A 25130-nucleotide genomic window follows, 5' to 3' on the forward strand; every position below is an offset into this window, starting at 1 on the left:
AATTATTGCACCAGGTGAACCAAATGTCTCTAAACTTCCCATACATATTCTCCATAGGGTCCACCAAATTAAATTTCCTTTTGAATTTGTACCAAAAATACATTTCATTACCTTTCCAACAATGAGCTAGCCCGCCATTTTTATCCATTCTATGCTCCACCATGTTGAAATCCCCCACCACAACCCACGATATTTTTGGCAAGTTACCACAGCACCACTCCCATAGCTCTGCTCTTTCTCTATAATCATTAGAAGCATATACATTACAAATACCAAAAACATTATCTCCTTGCTTAACAGTAACCTAAATTACCTTCTGAGACTCCGAACATCCATGGCTCACTATTGAATTCTCCCATTTAGGGTTAATAAGAATAGCCACTCCACCCTTTCCTCTCTCATGATCGGAGTGGAAACCTATAGACTTATCCCGAAGAAACTTCAATATAGAATATACTTGAAACCCAACAAAAACACCTCCTTATTTCCCTGTTGAACCTTACCTGCCTTCTCTTTAATAGAAATGAGGGCTAACTGCTGAGCATTGAGAGGAGGCCGAACATTAATGACCTCCTTGGGGATTCTAGATGGACATCCTGATAGGGGGGAAGCTACGGACACAGGAGTAATCTCAGAACTCCCAACCATAGCCAATACCACATCAAACTCTTCTTCAAAAAGGGGGTTTGATGGTGACAAGAAACTATTGTTCAAAGGAATGTCGATAGGATTATCAATAGGAGGTTGAATACTTGGCATGGGTTCGGGTTCCCCTGACTGCATGCTATCTATCTCCTCAGGATGACTTTCATTACCCACATCCCCCTTAGAAACTTTGCTAGCACTAATCTTACCCGAGGTTGGTAAACCAACAGACTTTTGATTGTTGACCACATTGAATTTTTCTTTATGAGAGGGCTAAAGAATTAGGAAATATTTTTTAGTATGCCCGTTTAGTCTGCAATAAAACAAGCATTCAAATTTCCCAATAGGGTAATCGCCAAACAAAAATTTTCTCCTTCAAATTCTAAAGAAATATTATTAGGGAAATCCACTTCTAGAGCCAGAGCCAAAAGAACCCTAGCATTGAGGTGAGGCAAAGTAACCCTAGATTGTTCAACCTATAATACAGAGCCTAACGGCTTCAAAATTTATGAGATAAATGGCCAAAATTCCACATTCAGGTTTTTGATCTCCACCCAATTCGAGGGAGCCCTAGCAACCACCTTTTCAAAATCACCTTTTGGAGACCATGGGTAAACCCTGAACACCGACCTACCAACATTCCAAAACCATTTTTCCAAAACTTTCTCTTGCATACTGTGATTTCTAAGAAAAATTACAAATAAACCCTTTTGAATCATTCTACAATAAGTCACACAAATACCAAGTTTCTTACCCCAAACTACTATGAGCCAATCATCGAAAAACTTCCTAGCAGGCAAGGCTTCTTTATCCAAACATATGAAGAAAATAGCAATACTTGTAAGCCTAGACCTTTCATTCAAAATAGTAGACACGATGTCCTCATTGGGGGAAAGAGAAAGAACCTTGGGACCGAGAGAAGAGCGCTTACAATTCTCTCCTCCACTTCCACCAGTGGTGGCACCAAAACCGTTGAGGAATCCACCTCCATTGGTTGCGGCCCGTCTTCCTCCTCCATGATGCTTTGGTTCCACATTTTGATTGTGGATAACACCCTTAAACACCGCGGCTTTCAAAAAATTTGGGGAACTTTCGGCCAACACCAGCTTATAAGACAATTTACCTTCACCTTCTCCCTCATTCCTGACTACAGGTTTATTAATGTCTTTCTCAGTCGTACCTCTACCCACGTCATCCTGCAAGTTGTTGTCTTCCCCTTTGCCATGATTCATCTCTCCCATGGCACGAGCGAACCAGGTCGAGCAAAAAATCCATACAAAACAACAAGTGCACAAAATGATGAAACAATAACGCCCAGGCTGAATGATGAACAAAGGCACATGGAATTAATTAAAACGAAAACCAAACAAACAGTACACTTGACACGGGTAACACCACATGATGCATAGATCACAAACCGATATTGACATGATTCAAACACGCGGCAAGTTGCAGAGCCCATCATAGATCATTGATGTTATTCTAAACACAATTTCAAAATTTGATTGTTGCAAAACTCTATTTATGAAATATATTTTTAGGGTCCCTATGCAACCACAAATTGGTAATTAGTTTCTTTATTTTTCTGATAGTTTGGAATCAAGATTATTAAATAATCATTGTTGTTATCATTTTTAAATATCTATCACTACATATTGCATAAGTTTCAATAGAGCAGAGAAAACAAAATTTTAGTGGTATCAGAGCTACAAACCTTGCCAATCTATAGGGTTTTCAATTACATGTTTGTTTTTGGGGCTAACGCAATGCATGTCGGCCACCATAAAGTGGTTCTATGTATCCCATAGGATTCGACCCACATAGATATATTATAAGAAGTAGGTCATAGCAACAAGGAGTCATCAAAATCAATGTAGCTAAAGTTTGGATAGGATAATGAAGAGATGGTAGGCCACAAAGGGAATTAAACAATCAACTTAATAATTCCCGGACAATTTTTGTTTAACAGCAGTAGTAGCAGCAGGAGCTATAGAGGCAATGGCAGCAAAACCAATAGGATGTAGAGATGCAAAAAAAACACCAAATATTGCAACAATTTCAGGATTGTATAATCACAACAATGGGACAATTAAGAGTTGGACATTTAAGGTCAGGAAGGTCCAGTAGTCAACATAGTAGAAGTGAAACTGAGCATCAGAACTAAGACAAAACAGTGTCTAACGTTGGGAGAATAGCATATACAAATTCTGACTGATCATTGCACCCTACTTTTTCATCTTGTCCAATTGAAATAGAACCAATTCCTGAGGTTGAGGTGGAAGAGGCACACATCACAAATGATATTATGAATGCTTGAAATGAATACATGCACCTTCTAGCTGATGTAAGTCAGCTTGCGAATTTAAATTAGTTTGTGAACTTTTTAAGGACAAAGCCTGGAATCCTTTGTAAGTGCAAGACATGAGGCCTAAGATAGACAAGGCTTCCAGTCAGTAGAGTGTGGGGATGCCTAGAACCAAATTTTAATTCCAACTTTAACTAGAACTAGAGAAATATCAGCTAGATTAAGGATTCATAAGTAGGACACCTTTTTGGCACTCAAGCCCATGGAAGATAAAAGCTGATTCATATTGCTACCATGCACCTGGAAGGAATAGCATACTATTAGTTGCACCATGGACTTGTTTCCAAGGATCTTGCAATGGCTCATTCCTATGATGATTTTTGTCAAAAGTCTGATCACTTTCTTTGATTGGAAATACAAACAAGTCTATTATGTGGAATTGGCACAACTTAAGCAAGTAGGACTTCTAGAGTCTCACATTACCATAAAAATTTTGTAATAGTCCCTAATATGCTTCAAAGAAGAGTTACAATGTTTTTTGTTTAAGGTTTAAGTTACAAATTAAAAGGGTTGTTTAAGGCTCACGAGACTAGTTCATTAGTTGATGTTATTGGGTTAACCATGGATTTAGAATTCATACCTTCCTACCAGCTACCAAGGAAAGATTTCAGTCATTGGAAATTTGATAGGAGAAGTGCAAATCAACAGAAGAACATGAGTTTCAATCAACAAAGAAACATACCTTCCAAAATTTAGCAAGAGACATGAAATAAATAAAGGAGGAAATTATGTTTCACTTGTAAAACATGGTGGGAACCTGGTCATCAATGTCTTGGAAAAGGCAAGTCACATTTGATAGAAGTCCATTTGGTTGATGAAGAACATAACGAGGAAGAAAAGATTGATGAGTATGTGGCACAAGAGGTTTTGGCTCAACAAATTGAGTCCGAAGATGCTGCAGAAATAGAGGCTCCTCACATTGCTACACTATTGCATTGATGAACTTATAGATGAGTTAAATGGAGTTGTATTCTTGTCTTAAATTTATTTGCACTCTAACTCCCTTAAAGATTGTATCTTTGGGGTTGTGGATAGGTTAACAATATATTCTCATTTCTTTGCCATTGCTACAAGGTTGTTGAATTATTTTTTAGGGAGTCTTTTACTCGCATGGACTACCTAAGATCAATGTGAGTGATGGAGGCATAAATTCATCAGTCTATTGTGGTAGGAGTTGTTCTGATTGGTAGATACAAGATTCCCTCCAAGCGCCAGTTACCATTGTCAATGGATGGATAGACAAAAATTATAAACAAGTGGGTAGAGGGTTACCTTAGAAACAATGTTTCGGGCCAGCAACAGTCTTGGGTAAGGTGGCTTCATTTAGGTGAGTATTGTTACAATACCATGCATCGTATGCCAATCAACATGTCTCGTTTCAAGGTTTGTATGGGTATGATTTTTTATCATTTATAGACCTAACATTTGATGACAATTAGGTTGCTTATGCAAAGGAAACAATTCAAAATTATCAAGATATTCTTAAGGAATTGAAAAATTACATCCAACATACCCAAAATGCACAAAAATGTATGCAGACATGCATAGAGTGGAGAGAGCATTTCAGTTGGTGAATTGTATTTCTTGCCTCTACAACAATACATGTAGTCTTCATTGAAGAGTAGTGGTGCGCAAAAATAGTAGTTACGTTTTTCATAACATTTTTCATGTTTCTTGCCTAAAGAAGGCATTGGGTCAACACACAGTTGCATCTCTAGAGTTGCCACCATTGGATGAAGGGAAACTGGTATTGGTACGTGAGGGTATTGTAGATTGGAGGGAGAGGAAGTTGAGAAAAAAATGGTTTGAGAGTATCATATTAAATGGAAGGGTCTACCTATTAAGGATGTTGCTTTGGAAGGTAAGGAGATTCTGCAACATCCTAGCTTGTGATTGCTTGTGGCTCAACAATTTGAGAAATGGAGGATTGAAATGTTGCCTCTTCTTTAGGAAATTCAATGGCGAATAATAATTTGCTAAGGCCTTTTCTTCTTATTATGTCCCCAGGGCTAAGAAATATTTTATGAAGAGAGGAGTTATTTTTGAATCACTTAAGCTCCTGATTTTGAGTCATTTAGGGGGACCACTAAGAGTTACAAAAGATTATTTCTTTCATAACCACTTATGAAGAAGATTTAAATAATTAATGGTAAACTTAATGCTTAAGGAAAGTTGCCCAAAATCCAAGATTTTTGAGGTGTTCACACAACTTTTTGTTGGAGAGTGACAAGGTCAGCCCCGAAAAATTGAGTGACATCAATGAGACCAATGGTAGTGGTATGTGTGTTGTAGGAATTTGATTGTCTCAAACCTTTATCCATGAAATAAATTTCTGGAGTCCTTATGCAAACTCACAAATTAGTAATTAGTTTCTTTATTTTTCCAATAGTCTAGGAACAAGACTATTGCATAAGCTTTAATATTGGAAACCAGTATTATCAATTTCTAAAAAATCTACCAATACATATTGCGTAAGATTTAATAGAGCAAAGCAAAGAATATTTCAAAAACCCTCATATTTGGAAGAGTTCTAGTAACATAAACCTACAGAGAAGTCATCATACAAGCTGCATTCCTTGCCTTAGACCAAGGAAACCTTGAAAATTACACATGGATTTTCAAAACCATAGGTTAAAGCCATTTGCTAAGTCTTGTTCTTACTAATCCATGATTGACAATGTCGGAATGTGTCCAATAGATCCTCTTTTGATTTGTGACATGGTTTGACAACCTCATGTGAGATGCTTAACTGGGAGGGTAGTACTTCTCCTTAATAGATGCATTTGGGATAAACGTTAAGCTCAACTCCCTACAAGTGGTATTAGAGTCAAGTCATTGGTTCAAATCCCTTCGGTTACTACTGAGGGGGAGATTGTTGTAATGTTTACAGTATATTGCCTTGGGATTTGTGAGATGGTTTAACAACCTCTTGTGAGATCCTTAATTGGGATGGTAGTGGTCTCTTGAATGGATGCATCTTTTCAAAGAAATGGCCAACTCAACTCCCTACAAACCCATGTTACATATCGTAGAAGTGATTCCTATTAGTTGAACACATGCCCTCTTTCAAAAATAACTCATCTTTGTAGAATATACTTTGTTGGTCAATTGTCCTGTAGACACCTAAAAAACCTTTAGAAAATAAAGTATTTTTATTTTCTAAAAAATTCTTGATGACATCATCATTTATTAATTAATTAATTTATTTATTTTTATGCCATTAAATCCCTTTATCTTAATTAAAAATATTTAATTAAGAAATCCCTCCCAAAAATGTTTAAATCTTATTTAAACATTATTTCTTTATTTATTAATTATTTAATTAATAAATTGACCAAAAATCCCAAAATAAATAATTTATTTATTTTTTTCCCAAAAGTTGGCCAATTTCCTTAAGACCAATAACCTCTTCCAAAATCTTCTAATCCTTCTTTAATATCAATTAAAGGCTAATCTCATCATTTCCTACCCCTAATCCCAACTCAAAATATTTAATCAAGATTAAATATTAATCCTCATGTTTATTAAAAATATTTTAATAAATATCTCCTCAACCCAAACCCTTGAAATAAATAAAACTTTATTTATTTCATAAAATCTTATCCTAGGAAGTTCTAGACTCTTCTAGAAAGTCTTCATCCTCATCCAAAGCCTAGACTCTTCTAGAAGATGTCTTTAACCCTAATCCTAATCCCCTCCTAACCTTGTCACATTCCCTAAACATGGGTTAAGACTTGCTAACTCAAGCCAAAGTTAACAAATATCTCCTCCTTCACCCACCCTCATTAATTGCAATCCACTTGCCATCCACTTGCCTAGTCCTAAGCCATCTCTAACCCTTTCTCTAATCATTTTTACAACCCTAAGCAAGCTTAAAACCTCCCTAAACCCTCAAATTCGAATTTCATGGTATCTCTCACAAATATCTTCAACCACAAAACTTTATAAAGCCCACAAAGTCATAAATGTTCTTACAAAGCACTTATGAAGGGTCTTTATGAAGATTTTATCCCTTGAGCCTCCTTTGTTGACTCATCCTTCCCCTTTCCTCCATCCTCTCACCATGTGACATGTGTCACTCCTTGATTGGTTGTAAGGAAGCACAATCCATGTGCTCTCCTCTCATGCAATCTAAGCCCTCTATGAGCTTTTTCCCATCCTTGCATCTTAGCCCTCAATCCCTCAAGCCTCTTGCCTATAAATTGGATCCTTCCCCTTTGCAAAATAACACAATCCATGAAGTAAAGTTATAATGCTATTTTGAGAGCCAAATCCATACTAAAGCCATCTATCCACACCAAAAATCCACCATCATCCATTGAAGCCTTTGGAGGCATATTGAGCATACATCCTATCCATTTAGATAAAGCCACTCAACAAGAGAGCTTCTCATTGAGAGAGCCCATTAATGGCTCATATTTTCAATTGAGAGCTCATCTTAGTCTATCTTGAAGTTTATGAATTTTGTTTAGTTTGTAGAAGCTTTATTTAAATTTGGTTTCTATTAGCATACTAACATTGCTCATATACATGTCCAACCCCTAGTACCAAGAAGAGTTACTCCCAAGCACTCCATGTGGGTGCACTAAGTGATCTTACACCTACAGCTAGTTGAAAATAGTTTCTAAAGATGTTAACATGCGGTGACTGATCAGGCAAGTGGTGTCTACAACGTTAAATCTTTGTGTCTTTCTGTTCCTTTTGTGTGTGCTTTATTTCTTTGTGTTATTGGTATATTTTCATGTAATCGTTATTTTTTGTCTAAAAATTCCTAACAACTGGTATCGGAGCCAAGCTATTTCAGTTATTCTCTGCAAGAAGGTCTCACAGTTGATTGTGAGTCTTATGGTTGAGTCGGAGTGATAGCAGATGAGGGTAAGTTGAAGGTTGAGAAGTTTAATGGATAGAACTTCCAATTATGGACAATGCAAATCGATGACTATCTTTATCAACAAGATTTATGATGACCATTGGGAGAAAATCTAAGAAAGACCCAAATATGTGAGATGTGGACTGAAATATTTTGGATAGAAAGGCACTTGGAAGTATTTGTTTATGCCTAGCATAATCAGTGACATTTAATATTAGAATTTTTTTTGCTTCAAATAAGGTATTTCTTATATAGCGTTTATTTAATATAAAGATGGTAGAAGTTTAATACAACTACCTATCAATTATCTTCTATAAATGTCAATTTTGATGAAGAAATTAGTGCTCTCTTAATTTTGTGTTCTTTGCCTAAGCTAGAATGGCTTGGTAATGGCTATTTGTAACTTTGTTTGTAGTTCAAAAACCTTAAAATTTGATGTTGTTGGTATTATTCTAAGTGAGGTAATTTAGAGGAAAAACTCATTTGTATCTACATCATACAATGTTTTTGAATGCATAAACTAGGGGAAAATGATAGAGAGAGGAAGTAATTCTAGAAATTGTTGGGAAACCAAGTGGAGAGTCAAAGGGAAACAAGTCTCAATCCAGAGGACCAAGTGCTTGTTGGTGTTGTGGGAAACTAGGTCTCAAGAAGAAAGATTGTCTGTCTCAGAAGAATAATGAAGGAGATAAATAAGAAGTACATAAGGAGGCAAACATGGTAAGAGGATGTTTTACTTCTTTCCCTGGAAATTGTAGATGATTCATGGGTTTTAGATTCAGGGCTTCATTTCATGCTATCATGTCCCCTTCTCAATTTTAGTTCTGAGTGATAGAATTAATCTATCTCCACATCCAGATAGATTAATATCGACTTCAGGTAGGATGCTATCTAGTCACAAAAGGGGAATTTAATTTATTATATTCCAGGACTTTATTAAAGATGCAGAGTTAATTCGCTTTAATGTTTTAAAGTTATTTACTTTATAAATAGCTTTAAGTGACTATAGGACAAAAATGACTTTTAATCCCACATTCTTTGCACGTGGTACTTTTCTACCATTCTGAGGTTATAAATGGATGAGTTAGCATTGGGATTATGACAGAAGAAGAATTAATGAACTCAGCAGTTTGACATTTCTGGTTGCTTGAATGTGACTGGTCGCTTTGAGGACGAAAACCCTTGAAGCAAATAAGGGATGTTGGACGTAGCCCCTACTTCTCTTGAGTTCACTTATTTTGTGGATAGTTTTAATGGAGGTTTACTATGGTAAATAATCTTCAGACACTAAATATACAGGTTTCCAGAACTAATGTGATAACAAGATTCTTAGATCTCAACGTGCCACGAAGTTAATAGTCGAGTGCCAAAAAGGATACATTTTCAATGGTTTATGTGTGTCTAAGAGTTCAGTATCTATTCAAGGGCACGCATAGCAAGCAAGTGTAGTGTTTTGCGCTTAGATTCAGACTCCCTAGCAGCTCGGAACAATAGTAGTATTTCGAAAGTGGAGCTATTTTGTGGAAATCACGGGTTTGGTAACACGCGTATGAAGGTAAACGAATGATTGTGGGATGTTGGAAGGATACGGCGCCGGAATCACACATCCTCATTAACTTCTCGGGGAAGGACCTTCCGCCATTATTCAGGGAAAGAAAATGTGAAATGAAGGGTGCACATTGAGGAGTTACGACTAACACTGGAAGAGTCGGCTAAGGTTCTTAAAAAAAGCTCATGAGGACATCATTTCTCAGTTCACCTATGGCCAAAGTTATAGAGGTTGCTTTAGAATATCGGGCCTATACTTCAAGACACTTTTAAGTCTTCTCCTTGGGTTTATTAACATGTTCTCAAAATGTTGTTATTACTGGCATATCATTTAACATGATGACATTGTAACCTTGATTCCGGATTTATGTTGAGAACTCTATGAAATCTTTGGATGGGCTATCATATTGGTATTATTGTTTAAATACCTATCTCAAACTCAAATTTTATAGTGCCTGAATGTTTCAGTATTGCACCTCATATAGTTCTTAAGTGATAGGAATAGTTGACAACTGTTTGTTGAAATGCTCATGCAATGTTCAGTTAACAGTAGAGTGAACACAACAACACCTGGGTTAGCAGAGACTTGTTTGATAGAATACCCACTATAGTAAAAATGCTTTGGTAATAGTTTGGTACCTGGTTTCATGTTTAGTTTCTCTCAAGGGTTCAGCTTAAGTTGATTGTACTGGGAAGTTAGTTGATTATGTGTTATTATTGAAATCCTTACAGACTGGGTTAAAGTTAGTAAATAGCTGGACAAATTCATTATCCCACATATATAATATCATTTGTAAAATTGTCAAATTCTGGGAACAATCTACCACAGTTCACAAAAAAATTATATGTATATTTGCTGTAGGGATTGGGCCAAGTTTATTTCACATGCTACACCCAATAGAAGTTGTTATATAAATTATGTCCAAGGGGATTTTGGGCTAGTCTATTTGAGAGATAATGAACCCTGTCAGAGTGTGGAAAGGGAAGAATCATTGGCTACTACAAGAGGTAATACATGTATCAAGGTTGAATAGCAATTTAATCTCAATATGGCAACTAGGTGATGAGGGTTGCACAATTACTTTTAATGATAAAAATTGGAAGGTCTCAAAAGGTTCCTTAGTAGTAGCAAACAGTGTGAATGTGGGCACCTTATACTTTGTATACATCAAACTGTTCCTTCTACTTTAATTATTTTTGTGAAAAAGCAATGTACAGGAACAATTTCTGCAGTTAAGTAGGAAGAAACAATAGTTATAGATTTTGAAACAACATGACAACACCATAGACTTGGGTGCATGAGTGACAAATGTATGAAAAATTTACCTTGTTTAAAATGTCTCAATATGGATTTATGTTAAAGATGTGTGTATGGAAAGCAAAAGGGAGTTGCTTTTCTTCAGCGTGGGAAGGAAAATAAAAATTAGAAATTATAGCTTGTGCATATAGATGTATGGGGGCCAGCTCAAGTATCTTCCCTTGGTTGCTTTTTGTATTATGTTACATTCATTGATGATGCAACCAGAAAAGTATGGATTTATTTCCTTGGAATAAATATGATGTATTTGAAACTTTAAATAATGGAAAAGGTTAATGTCTTAGATATGACAATGATTGTTGCATATCGCAGCAAAAATTGTGGAGATTATTGTTCCTCTAATGGTATTCATAGGAAAAAAATTGTTCCAAGGATTCTACAAAAAAATGGAGTGGTTCAATGCATGAATAGGACAATAATGGAGCGTGCAAGGAGCATGCGGTTGCATGCTACAATGCCCTTAAACATGTGGTTAAAGGTTGTAAACACTACTGTTTATTTAATTAATAGAGGTTTGTCTACTCCTTTAGGTTGTGGTATTCTAGAGGGAGCATGAACATGCAAGAAGGTGAGTTATTCTTTTTTTAGAACCTTCTGTTGTGAAGCTTTTTGCACATGTAGATTCTGAAAATAGGACCAAGCTTCAGGGGTTGCGGTGTGGCTACCCAATCAATCATCAAGAGGGAGATTGTTGATATGTGGTGACTGATTAGGCGAGTACCGTACGCTTTTCATAAGGCATGGGGTTCAGGGCATCGATCTAATTTTTTTTTGGGTTAACTTGTTAAGCCAACATAAGTTGTATAAGATTGGCTTAGGGTTAGTTCTTTCTAAAGAGAATATATAGCATCTTGCAACAGTATTTGAGCTGTAAGGGAGATTGAAGATTGCAATAGGTTGAAGTTACTGGATAATAATATTGTATTCTTTGTTTGATGGACGTAGACCAAGATTGGGTGAACCACATTAAATCTTTGTGTCTTATGTTCCATTTGTGTTTGTTTTATTCTTTTGTGTTATTCGTTATCTCAAGATTCCTTCCAAGTGGGTTGCCATTTTCTGTCTGGGTTCATTATTTGTGATATTTACAAATATTACATAATCAACTAGGCCTTAAGGCTTGTAAGGTGTACAGTTCAGTTCTAACAATTTAAAGCCAATTTACGTCATTACTTTATTAAGTAGCAGTGGGTTTTTATATGTGGAGTTTTCACGAAAAATTAAAACTTGTCTCATGCTAGAAATCTGTTCTCTACTTGATAGATTGGGCCAGAAAATAAGCTAAGAAATAGTTGTAATGAACAGGTTTGTTTTCCATTTAACTATGCTTTTCTGCCAGCAAGCAAATTGAATTGAATTAGATTTTGCAATTAATTCATATTAAATTTAACTCCTGGTCATGTGCAGAGAATCAGATCGTTGAATTATATCATATCAAACATCAACTCCCAAACCAACATTTTCATTTAAAGGAATGCAAAATCTTGCATAATGCAAAAATTCAGGCAGCTCTAAAACCCTGATTATTTTCCCCTTTGTTGTAAATTGATTGAAGCAGGAGTTTAGGAAATTTCTGTTTTCCCTACAATTCTGCACCAGTTTCCTTATTAACGTTGTTGACAGCATCGCACAATTGTGAAGAATCACTTGCTATGTTTTGAATGTTTTTTGGGGCTTTCTATGCAGCTGGATAAATATATGCTGGGGTAGGATTATGTAAATTTAACTATAGACTTCATGTCAAAATGTTAGTGAAATAGTCAAGTACCCTGAACTTCGCTGGGGCAGTTCACAATCTGGCAGAAAACAATGTCCAGTGGACAGTCTTTCTTTCTCTTGCAGAATTGCTTACCATTACAAGGTTCTGCATTTTTCTCACCCATTATGATATCAGGATCGTCAGTTATACTATCAAAATGGCCCATTTATTTGCAACCATTTTGGTTTGGTAGAAATTTCAAGAAAGGAAATATACTTTTGAGATAACATACGGATGTCAAGATTTGTTCTTTCTCTAATGCCTAGACTCTAATGATTAAAGGATTGTGAGGGATCATGGAATATGAAAGAACAAGTTAACATATGGTAGCTTCCACAGGAGCATGGGAAGCAGTATGGCTAAGGAAACTTTTATATGGACTATTTGGAGAACCATTAGAATCCACTACAATTCATTGTGACAATCAAAGTTGTATTAAATTATTAGTTAACCTAGTGTTTCATAACAAGTCCAAGAATATAGAAATTCCTTACCATTCTATAAGGGATATAGTGGAAAGAAATGTTATCAAACTAAGGTACATTAGTACTAAAGAACAAAAGGTTGATACCTTCACCAAACCTCTTGCTAAGTTGAAATTTGAGTATTTCAGGAATAAAGTTGGTTTATCTAAACTGTAATTCAATATTATGTAAACTTTTATTGAATATATAATAAAATCAATAATGCAATGTGTGGATGTGTTGTGGAAAAAAAGATGATGATCCTTCTTGTGGTTAAGGTCACTATTGTAAGATGATGATCTTATCAATAGGTTGACTTGTTGTCATGTGTTAATAAATTGGTTGGAACACATGATGACAAATGTATCTAGATTGTCTACATTCAAGTTGAAATTCTGAATTATGTTGGATATCCTGATACGATGCTATCACTAGGGTTAGTGATAATGGTTGGGTCATAAATAGTTAAAATGAATGAAATTCATTTCCTCAAATTGATACAAATGCCTTGGATGTATTCAATTCTCTTTTCACTAAGAGGGAGTGTTAAGAATATAGCTTCGTTTAGATTGAAGCATTTGTATTTATTATGGTTATGAACATATATATAATTGTGATATATTAATTATTATTAAAAGTCAAACCATATTAAATATTGTTATGTCTTACCATGAATAGATAAAGGAAAATAATTTTTATTGTCCTTCAACGTGCATTCAATGTTTCTCTTTTGGAATAATTTAGCTCACATAGCTCAACTAGACTGGTTGTAACAGTCTCATCTTGTTTACATAGTTGTACTTTGCATTTCATGCTAGTTTAGTCTACCTTTGCATTGCATTATTGAGGCATCATTTGTAGACATTTGCACTCTTGCATCTCGTCTTTAAGAGAACCTCCCATTGCATGGTTTACTAGCAAGAAGAGCATTCCTAAGGCTCAGCTAAGAGCCCTCATATGTAAATCATACTCTCTTGCACTCTATGGATAGGGAGCTCTAAGCCGGCATCCAAACATTTTGAACTCATGGAAATTCTTGGATAGAAGGTTTTAGGGTGTGACACTTTCTTAGTGTACATTTTTGGAATTCCTTTAACGTGCATTCAGAGATTGGATATTGTTAATAGGTTACTAACACTACCAAACTTAGTTTTTCTCCTTCAATGTGCATTCAAAGATTGGATATTATTCATAGGTTACTAATACTACCAAACTTAGTTTTTCTCTAGAATAGATTCATTTTGTTTACAAAAGACACATGAAAAAGACACTCAAATCTCATATGGATTCATATTGACTGTCTTTGGAAATTCAGATTAGCATGCTTATCCATTTTGCAATTAATTTTGTCTGTTTCTATATCCTAAGCCTTGAGTGAAAATAATGTCAAAAATCTGAAAAAAATACACCATGGACCTTGGCCCTCTAACATCAACTTAATATCTGCCACAGACATGCCTACCATAGAGACATAAAATTCTTTCTGAGAATTGAATAAATCTTCTGAAACCATGGGAATCTCGCTTAGATTCAAAATCAACAATTCTCAATGTTTGATAAAGTCACAACCAATAATTTAAAGGGTGCATGCCTTTTTTCCACAAGGATTTCAATTGCAAAATGTCTATTAATTCCAAACATGAAATAGATGTTTCTAGGGGAAAAGAATATGTTCAAGCTGGACAAAACTATATTGAAAACATAATTTGATATTTGTGATGGTTTTCTATTTTTTAACTCAAAAAATGCCTTACTAAGCTAACACATCTTTGGGTAGTAAGCAATTGTGACAATCATCACAAATTAGAAATGAAATAGTTGTTGGTGTTCTAAGGATCACTACAAATGTATCTACACAACCATAATGTTTGGTATGTACTTTCCAAATGGCAACATCCTCTTGTATTTGTATGAGGAATAAACCAAGAGAATAGACATGTCCTATTGAAGCTACCAAAACATCAACACTTCCTCTTAGCTAGGGAAGATAAACAGAGGACATGTATTACACCATGGGTAATATTAAGTATGACAAATTTTAAAGATATCTTTGATTAGAAGATATCCAAGATTTTGATATCACATATGATATCAAGAGTATTGGCTTTTAGAATATCAACATATGATATTTACCAAAACTTTAAGTAATGGTCTCTAGAATATCAACATTTGATATTCAGCATGTACTTAATAAGATAATAGTCTCCAAAATATCAACATATGATATTCACCATTTTGATAACACATTTGAGTATTGGTCTCCAAAGTATCAACATGTGATATTCATCAAATACTTTGAGTAATGGCCTCTAGATTCAGATGTGAGATATTCACCAAGTACTGTGGGTAATGGCCTCCAAAACATCAAGTTGTATGATATTCACCATGTACTTTATGTAATGACCTCTAGAAAATCAATTTGTATGATATTCACCACGTACTCTGTGTAATGGCCTTTAGAATATCAATTTGCATAACTTCATCATGTACTCGCAAAAATGTTTATAAGGTATCCACACCATACAAAGTATAATCTATCATGATCTACATAGACATCATAAGGTATCACACTATAGTAGAAAATTAAGTTATTGTAAGATCATCAACTTTCAATAACTTCTGCAAATACAAGTGACATCATTTGGAAGTTGTCACTTCCTCATGATGTACATAGGGGGAAGGCCCATTAAAATCACATAGTCATGAGGTATATTCATGAATTATAGTCCTCTTGACTGCTACAATTTATTGATCATTGGAGAATCCTTCTCAACATAGTCATACAAATTATAGTCATACAAATTATAGAGATCAAGGTGAAAATGATGGATGATCAATGGTGGAGTTTGAAAAGAGGAGTAATCCATATGCACACACAACTCAACAAGTAGAATATAAGTTGACTTTCCATATGAGACAAAAGTCACAAAACCTTTTTTTTTTAATTTGAAAATTAGAAAAAGGACTTTATGTGTGCACTTTAAGTGGGTTAGAAGAATGGGGTCTCTTATTTAATTAAAAGGGGACATGTTCTTTTAATCAAATAATGAACTTAGGATAGCATAGTCAAACTATAGGTTATAATCAAATTAATTGATTATTAGCAATTTGGTCTAGGTAAATAATTAATTAAATTAGCCAAAATGATGAGAAGGGGCTAATAGTCTAGATGACCATTTTTAGGTGATTACAGATGGTAGTTGAATACATGGGCCCTCATTCAATTGATTGCATTATGGGATTCTTTAAGAATACTTACTATGCTTGTTCCTAGCTTTTTAGAGAAGGTGAGAAATAAGAGATCCCACTAGATTATATGTATATGCGTATGAGGATTAAAACCCTCATACTTACTTAGATTTTGACTTTTCCAGTGAGATCAAGAAATCACTTCAGATGCAGTTACCACATTGGAAGACCTCATAAACTATTCTCTGATTTTCCATCTAATTGTATTCCAAAATGTCAACCAATTTAGAGATTCCATGAAACTAACCATTTGCAATGAAGAAGGTAACAAACTACCAATTTAGATGTGGTGTAGAGCTTGGGATGTGCATCGTTAGAATGATGACTATAGGATATTCAAAGATGTATTTTTGACATGGATTACAAGGTTGCTTGGGGAGTCAATTACTAGGATACTTAAGAAAATCAAAAATATGCTAAGGCCTAAGGAAATCCTACCTAAAAAAGGTTATGAATTTAATGTTGGAGATTGGATATGTAAACCAAATTTCACACTGATTAGATTATATGGGTGTAGATAACCATCCCATTGACTACCATAATTTGTGTCTGAACAAGTGGGACTCTTGGAGCTCATATGGTAGCTAGTATGGATAGAAAATGATATTGCACAACTGAAGAGGAAAGGAAATATAATGCTTCACTTCATAAAAAAATTGATGTTTTCATGGTGGGTTATTATGTGTTCAAAGAAGTCCAAGAACACATTATGATCAAATATGATTTTAGAGTGACAAGACTAGATAATATGATCCTAAAGGACTTATCAAGTCTTTTATTACAAGATATACACACCAATTTAATTTAGAGGATGACATCATCCAAAGTTATGATGATGCTTCAAAATAATTCAATGGGTGAAGAAATGGGGGTCCTATCAAGAATATAGAATCGAAGGCTAAGCAAAGGTCTTCCTTGCTTCCATACTATGGAAGAGTTTGAACCAATTAGGATTGATAGGTGAATTCAATATTTTGATAAGTTATATTAGGAGAACATGAAAAAAGAAAAATGGAAAGGGATTGAGAAACCTCAACCTTTGCCAAAAAAAGAGAGAGAAGAAAGTTGATACTAAATAAATCTAATTCTAGTTCTTATGCTAATATGCCACAAATAGATTTCCCTGAGGGAAGCAATACCCCTTTGATTTCTTATGATGACTCAGATAATGGAGGAGGTTCAAGTAAGTAGCATACATATTAAGTAGTTTAAAGGATAGCATAGTAACTAAAACAACATCACTATCACTTAGTTTTTCAAGAGAAGGTACATGGTTATCTCGCATAGACTATGGAATGTGATGAACTCAAGGAAACCAAAGATGAAAGAGAGGCAATCTCTTTAAGGTTCATGGAATCAAAGAATTTTATCAAGACCAAGAGTTTAAATATTTATGATTTAGGTATAAAATGAAGGAATTTTATGAAAGAGAAAAGAAACTTGGAAGGTGTGGATGAGTCATGCAACATACAACAATTGTGTAGTAGATAATTGATGAATTGTACCTAGATGACATCTCTTGCACTGAAGAGGAGGCAATGAAATTTTTTTAAAGTGGCATATTAATTGTGTTAGGGCTAACACTAAAGGAATTTTTCTTACTATATCAATTTAGAAAGCATGAGGACACCACTTTTCTGTCTGAGTTTGAGACTCTTGAGAAGGTGCAAGGACTAGGGTTTAACCCTAAAATAGAAACTCTTGCCACTTGGGTAACCTTTAAGGTAATAAACCCAACCTAATTGATATTTCCAGAGGAATAGAAGGAATGACACTAGTGCAAACTTTTGAAGATACCAACCCTTTGATTTCTACCACTCAAATGACACATAAACCTAAATGTTCAACCAAACTCAAGTAAAACATATGTAGGCAAGAATTGTAGTGTTGGAGATAAGGGAAACTAAAATGAATAAAATAATTAATAAAATGCATATGAAGACAAGGAGAGTAGAAAAGGAATTAAATGAGCTAAGGACTCCTAAGACACATAATGCTATTGTAGTCCACCTTGATTTTGTGCAATAGGAACATCTTGTCCTATTTTTTCCTTAGCTTGCTCCTCGATAGTCGTTCTCACTTTTATTGTAGAATCAACCTTAGCAATTTTGTCTTGTTCTTCTTGCTCTTTGAGTTGATCTATTGTAGCTATGGGAGGTTGTATAGATTGATCTTGTGTGTTTTCCTTCTACCTTGTTATCTCTGCTACAACTTTTTGCAGCTCATCAACACTCACCAAAATTGGATTTGTACAAAGTTGTGCTTGTAATGTAGATTGGTGAAGGATATTTTTGAGATCCTTTGCAATTAAAGGATTGATGTTCTGACCTGAGGTGTCAGGAACATCCTTTACAATTAATGTTTCTACAGGTGTTGTGTGTGGAGGACTTGGTGTTGGCAGTTGGGTGTCTTGGACACTCTGTTCTTCCTATTGTTCTTTAGATGTTGCCTTTTCACCATGTGTCTTCTCCACTATCTCTTTTTCTTCTTTATCTTTTTCTTTCTCTCTTTCTTCCTCATTCTCATTCTCTTCTTCTTCTTCATCATTTCTACCCTCAAATGGGTCTTCCTGCCCTTCTTTCACAGTTGTCAAACCATATATTAGTTTCCACATTTGTGTGGACTTTTGGAGAACATGTTCTATTTGGTTCTGCAAAATTTTGAAGCCTCTGTATTTGGGTGCAATTTTTCTCCCATGCTTCTTACTAGCCTTTGTTATTTGACCTTTAGTAAGGACTAGCAATACATGAGCCAATGTAGACTCTCTTATTTCCTTCTCCATTTTGAGACAGTAATTTCATTTATTCTCAACTAATGAGCTTAGCTCCTTAGGCATTGAATTATCTAGTTCAAGTGGGGTGGTCTTTAACTTAGCCATCATAGTGTAGATGGACTCTTCCACTATGTTTTATTGTTCCTTTGACAACTTATTGAAATATATGGTCTTTAGACCAATTAAATCTGCATTATCTCTAATATTATTGCAAATGTTTTCCAATTTAGATGTGGTAGAATGTCTTACCAATCTGAATTGTTCTTCATTAGACTATGTTCTTTCTTCATCTGATTTAGGTGGTGCAAAATACTTTCTTCTCTTTTTCTACTTTGTAGGTCCTCCTTATTCTATTGCCTTTTGTTTTTCTTTCTTTTTTTCCCCTTGAGTTGTAGCCTCGATGTCAGTCCTTGTAGTTGGCTTAGCTAGGCCTGGTTTTGTAGCCTTCTTCTTTCCCTTGGGCTATGCAGTTGGTTGTTTTTGAGCTTTTCTCTTCTTTGGCTCAACTATTGTGCTTCCTGCTTGGCACCTCCCTCCTTATCTGCATCTTCTCCCATACCTTGGGTCAAGGCAAGTGGCCCCTAATATTATTCATCTTCATCACCCTTGGCATCTTCATCTTCTTCTTCTGCTTCTTCTGCAGTACCTTCCCCAAATTTAGCTTTTAACTTCTTAACAAGCTTGTCCTTCTTTTTCAAAGTGAAGGTAGTCTTCAACTCCATATCCACTTTTGATCTCACCACATCATAAGTTCCAAAAGGTGGTGCATCCTTGTCAATTTCCTCTGCTCATAGTGTAGTTATTGTTGTTGATGCTTCATCTATGTTTATTTCATACCCAAGAGGTCTTAGCCATCTCACTCTTGGTATGGCAGCTTGTATGTATGTATAGTCTATATCTACAAGAAAACATACATCATTTACATGTTTTTCTACTAAGGAAACTAAAATTCTAAGACTTTGCTTCATTGATTTCTTAAAGTCCTCAAAATAACTAGTCATCAAGGTCTCAAAATTAGCTCCCATCTGCTCTATGTATTCATTGACCTGAGCTATGATTGACCTATCAATTTTCCATGCCACTTTGCCAAAAGAAGGAAATTCATTCTGAACATAAAAGAAAATACATATCAAAATGGCCCCAAATTTGCATTGGGCACCCTTTGTTCTTCTGATTGCTGCTAGATTTTCATTGATCTATTGCAATTGCAGTTCTGCAAGATCATATGTTTGATCCTTCTTCACCAGTTTGTATCCTACATCCACTACAATAGAAGGCACGTTGTTGAGTCTCCTGGATTGGTAGAATTTTTGTGCAATGATGCTAACTGCAAAATCAACTAGAGGGTCTTGGATAGTCTCAATTGTCATCCCTCTCTTATTCCATTTTGCACCTGTATTTTTCTCAATTGCCTCCTTAGAATCACTCCTAGGGGTCTTTGGTCAATCTAGGGTTGGGTACCCTGTCACTTTATGAACAATTCTCTTTGTGATTTTCATAGGACCATCCTTCAACCATAAACTACCATTATGCATCGTGCTCAATACTAGTCTAATCCATTCAGTCTTGAAAATGGTGGGAAATTCTAGGGCTCACGTTAAACCCTTCCTCTCAACAATTTTGTACTCTTCCTTCAATACTCCATTATTACACAATTTTTCATATGCCTCCCTTATTTCATATCACCTATGGCTCCAATCTTGCAATTGTAGCATTTCCTTACATCTTGAACCATTACAACCTTAGGGGTTATGATGGATAGGGCTCCAACTGAATCATTCTTGTATGCAACTTCGGGTATTGGATGGAAATCGGGTTGTCTAACCTCTTTGGATACTAGCTGGACTTCAAAAGATTCCTTCTCCTAAGTTTTTCTAGAACTAAAAGCCATTTTATATAATCTAGGGTTTTAAAACAAAACTACATAGCTCAACACAGTCGTAAATACCTTGAAATTGATGGAATCATGCTTGGAATGCTGTTGAAATCTTCTTATACTCTGGTTTATCTACTTTGGATTTTCTCTGTACTCTTTCTTGTCTTTTCTCCTCATTTTCAATGAAGAAAAATTATTGAAAATATGATAATATACCCTATGTTCATCACATTTAATGCTTAGTGCATTTACAGCTATCCACTTAGCTTCTGAAGGATTCTACATTACTCAGCTTCCATTGCCTTTTCACCACTCAGCTTCCATAAGAGTATTACTTACTTGGCTTCAACTGAGATTTCTTCTTCACTCAACATCCTGTACCAACTCGGCTCGTATAGTCTTAACAATCAACTTAGCTTGTATTAGATTTCTACTCAGCATCTAAGGGCAACTCAGCAATACTTATGAAATCTTAAATTTTTAACTTTGCATCTTTGTTCATGCTGATCTATTCTTTTTTAGTACTTTCTTTTCTAGGAACTAATGTATGATAAAAAAAAATTAAATCAGTCCCTTATGCCTTCTCTTGCTTAGTTTGATGAAGTGTGACCACTTGAACTATTAGGTGAAGTGATCCCTTCATTTGATGCTACTCCCATCTTTCTTCTTCCATGTCTTGTTCATTTCTCCTCTAATGTGTTCAACATCTACCTTCTCTTTACCTTTTTCATCCTTTGAGTTGGGTTCCTTTGACTTAGTTGAGCAATTCCTACTGATATGACCAATCTTCAAGCAACTAAAACATGTGGTTTGGCTCAACCATTTGTTGTAGTTCCCTTTGAAATGTGTCCTTATGCAATTTTCAAGAATGTGTCTATATTCTTGATAGTAATGATAGTTATACCTAGTGTTGTAGTACCAATTGTAGTGATGACCATAATTACCTTCCCTTACTACCTGATTTGGTGTCCACCTAGGCTTTGATCTGCACTCAAAAGCTCTATGTCCATACTTCTTGTAATTGTAGCAGTGACCTTCAAATTTTGGTGTTTTGATAGTCCTAGTCCTGTAGTTATGTGCTTGATGTCCTTATTTTTTACACTTATGAAAATAATTTGCATTCTTAGGCTTGTCATGTTGATGGGTATTTTTTCTCTTGCATACATTAGAGGTATGTCCCTTTTTACCACAGAAATGACAATTAGGTTTAGCGTTCTTACCTTTGTTACTCCTTTCTTCTACAGTCTTGGATGATTCTCCTTGTTCAATGCTGATGTAACCTAGTCCTGAAGTGTCATTGTTAGCCCTTGGTGATTTCAGTAGCTACTCAAAGTACTTGATGGCCTCATTGGGTTTGTTGAAGATTTCTACAATCTCCTTCTCTCTTTTTAGGTCATTTTGCAGTTATTCATTTTGCATCTTCAATGTCAAGATCTTAATGTCTTTGACATTTAGTTTATGATGTACATTCATCATCTAACTCAAGGTGTCTAGCTGCATGTTTGAAATTCTTACAAGCTCAATTGACTTTTCTTCTAGTCTATTGGCAAGGTTTCTATTGTCTTCTTCTAGCATAGCCTTGTCTTCAATGGTTCTTTTCTTTTGTTCAATCACCTCAGAAAGCATCATGGCTTGTGATTCTTGTTCAAGTGTTCTGATTTCTTCTACTTGAGCTCTATTCTTCTCCACCAAGTCTACTATTGCTGCATCAAATTCTTTGGAATCTCCATTTGAAAATAGATTTGAAGTGTCAATCTCCTTGTACTATGTGTCATTCTCAACTATGGCAATCTCTCTTCTTCTTTTTAAGGATTTCTTTAGTTCTCCTCTAGCTTCTTCCAAAGCATGTAAAGCAAGTTGTATGTTAATTGCCTGATTCTCTATGATCTTCCCAAGTTTATAGACTTCCATTTCCAGATCTTTTCTCCAAGTTGTGGAGCTCCTTCTTGTGAGAACTTGGCTCTGATAACAATTGTTGGGATTAACAAGTGGGAAGAGTTACTTCTGAGAGGGGGGTGGGGGGTGTGAATCAAAAGTAACTAAATTTAACCTTTTCAAATCCTTTTAACTAAAACCATTCACATGCATCTAATTTATCTAACAAACATGAAAGTAAAGACATGCATAAAAATAGATAACACACAAATTTGGTAACCTAGAAACACTTCAAAATGAGAAGGTAAAACTAGAGTGCGAATGACACCCACAAAATATTATTACAGCAATGTGTAACTATTCAAGGTTACAATGTTTGACCTCTTTCAATGGTCTACCCTGTGAAAGGCCTATCCTATTAAAGACTTTACACTCTATGAAAAGTGACTTGGTTAAAGGATTTCAGTACCCTACTAAAAGTAGGCCCGGTTAAAGGACTTCAATACATTCACTTGGAATGCCACCCTATTAAAGGATTTACAAATTACTACTAGGCCAAACTAAGTCCATAGGATTTCCATATCTAATACAATTACTAGAGAGTATTAGAAATTCTTTGACCTGATAGCTTTGCAATCTTCAATTACTGATTCCATATCCTTGTTCTACTCTTACTGATTTGATCCTTGCTTGATCTGATATGTTACTCTGCGATGTCCTAATACCTTGTTCTTCAACAACTAGATTCTAAAATGTTGTTATGTTCTTCACTAAGTCTTTTACCCTTCTACGCTTCACTATAATTCACCTATACACTTCTATCTCACGTATCCTCTCTCTCGTGCATAATGCAACTTTGTTCTCCTTTTAAGGATTTCAAAGACTTAGGGTTAGGTATGAATCTACGATCAATATTAAATCTTTATTTCTTGCTCATTTCTTGCATTTTTCTTATTGGTCGCATACCTTCTGCATTTTTCTTATTGGTTTAATGTTGATTACATAGGTAATGCAAGAGATTCAATCTTATCTTCAAGATCCTTCAAGATTCATCCTATGTCAGCTCCAAAAATGGTTTACATCTAAGTTTGTGAAGGCCCAAACTCATATATTGATTTTGTGCTACTTGGCACATACTAGTTGCTAATGCTCATCACATATAGGAAAATTGGCTTACTCGGCTCCTATTGCAATTTTGTTTCACTCAGCTTCTATAGTGACTTGGCATCTATACTTTGCTCGGCACTTGAACTTTTCTCGGCACCTAAAAATTGAATGTTCTAGCTTAGCATATATTGTAGCTTGGCTTCTTTATTATAATCAGCATCAACTAAAGAATTGATTAAGTGTATTGGCACTCAGTTGTCAAAACCAATCTGAGACTGACATAGTTTCCCAATATTGGATTAAGGACTGGTCTTTCTCATTCCATTTAAGTTGATAAATAGTTGTAGTTGGTGAAGTTCTTTGCCTAATTTTTCTGCATGTTCTTAGTACACCAAATTATATTCCACAATATCTTATAAATATTTATATTTATTTTTCATAATTTTTATTTCTCCTTGAAATATTACTTGTCATTTTCAAGAGTATCACTTCAAGAAGCCTGTAATTAATGAACTAACTTAACCTTGCAAACATGGGTCAACTTGGTTGCAAGATGTTTAATCAATAAAAACATAGATTAAAGAGGTAACTTAGTTTATTCATATATATACTATTGTTCAGTCATACCATACCTATCATAAGTTCATACAAAAATATTAAAATACCAAACCATGACATTTACAGATAGTAGGAAAGTTTATACAAGACATTGTTCAAAAAGTCTTTGCTAAATAATAATAATAATCCCTAGACTTATCATCTTGTCTAAGGAACATATTAGCCATAAAATAGCCTCATTATCTCCCCCTAACTTAAATCCATACTAGTTAAATAGCAGCTTAGTTCTTGATCCTTGCTAGCATCCTGAAGTCTAAGGGTAGACTCTACCCATCTCCACCTTTTTCAAGGCTCCAATAATATCCCTTGGTTTCTCTCAAATTTTTGCATCACTTCACCTAATATTTCATATCATAAGACCCAACATCATCATGCATTCCAAGGAGTGGATAGATCAGTAGTAGAGGCTGAAACCTTAAAGGAATTCAAATGCTCTATCTAGTTTTCCCTTGCATAATGTATCATGGAGCCCTTCTACTTTCCATAATATAATGTTGTAGTGAGTGTGTCTCCTTTACCCTCAAGTGGTCTATTAGCCTAACCCATATATGGTTAATAACCCCTAAATCTTTTGGAGCCTCATTGTTTACCATGTGCTCGTAGTCTAAGTATGCAACTTATGTAAGGGTATAGATCCAGTTGCTCCTTGCAACTATTTTCGTA

Source organism: Cupressus sempervirens, chromosome 11 (assembly GCF_028749045.1).
Source record: "Cupressus sempervirens isolate cs-2001-9-10 chromosome 11, ASM2874904v1, whole genome shotgun sequence".
NCBI lineage: Eukaryota > Viridiplantae > Streptophyta > Pinopsida > Cupressales > Cupressaceae > Cupressus > Cupressus sempervirens.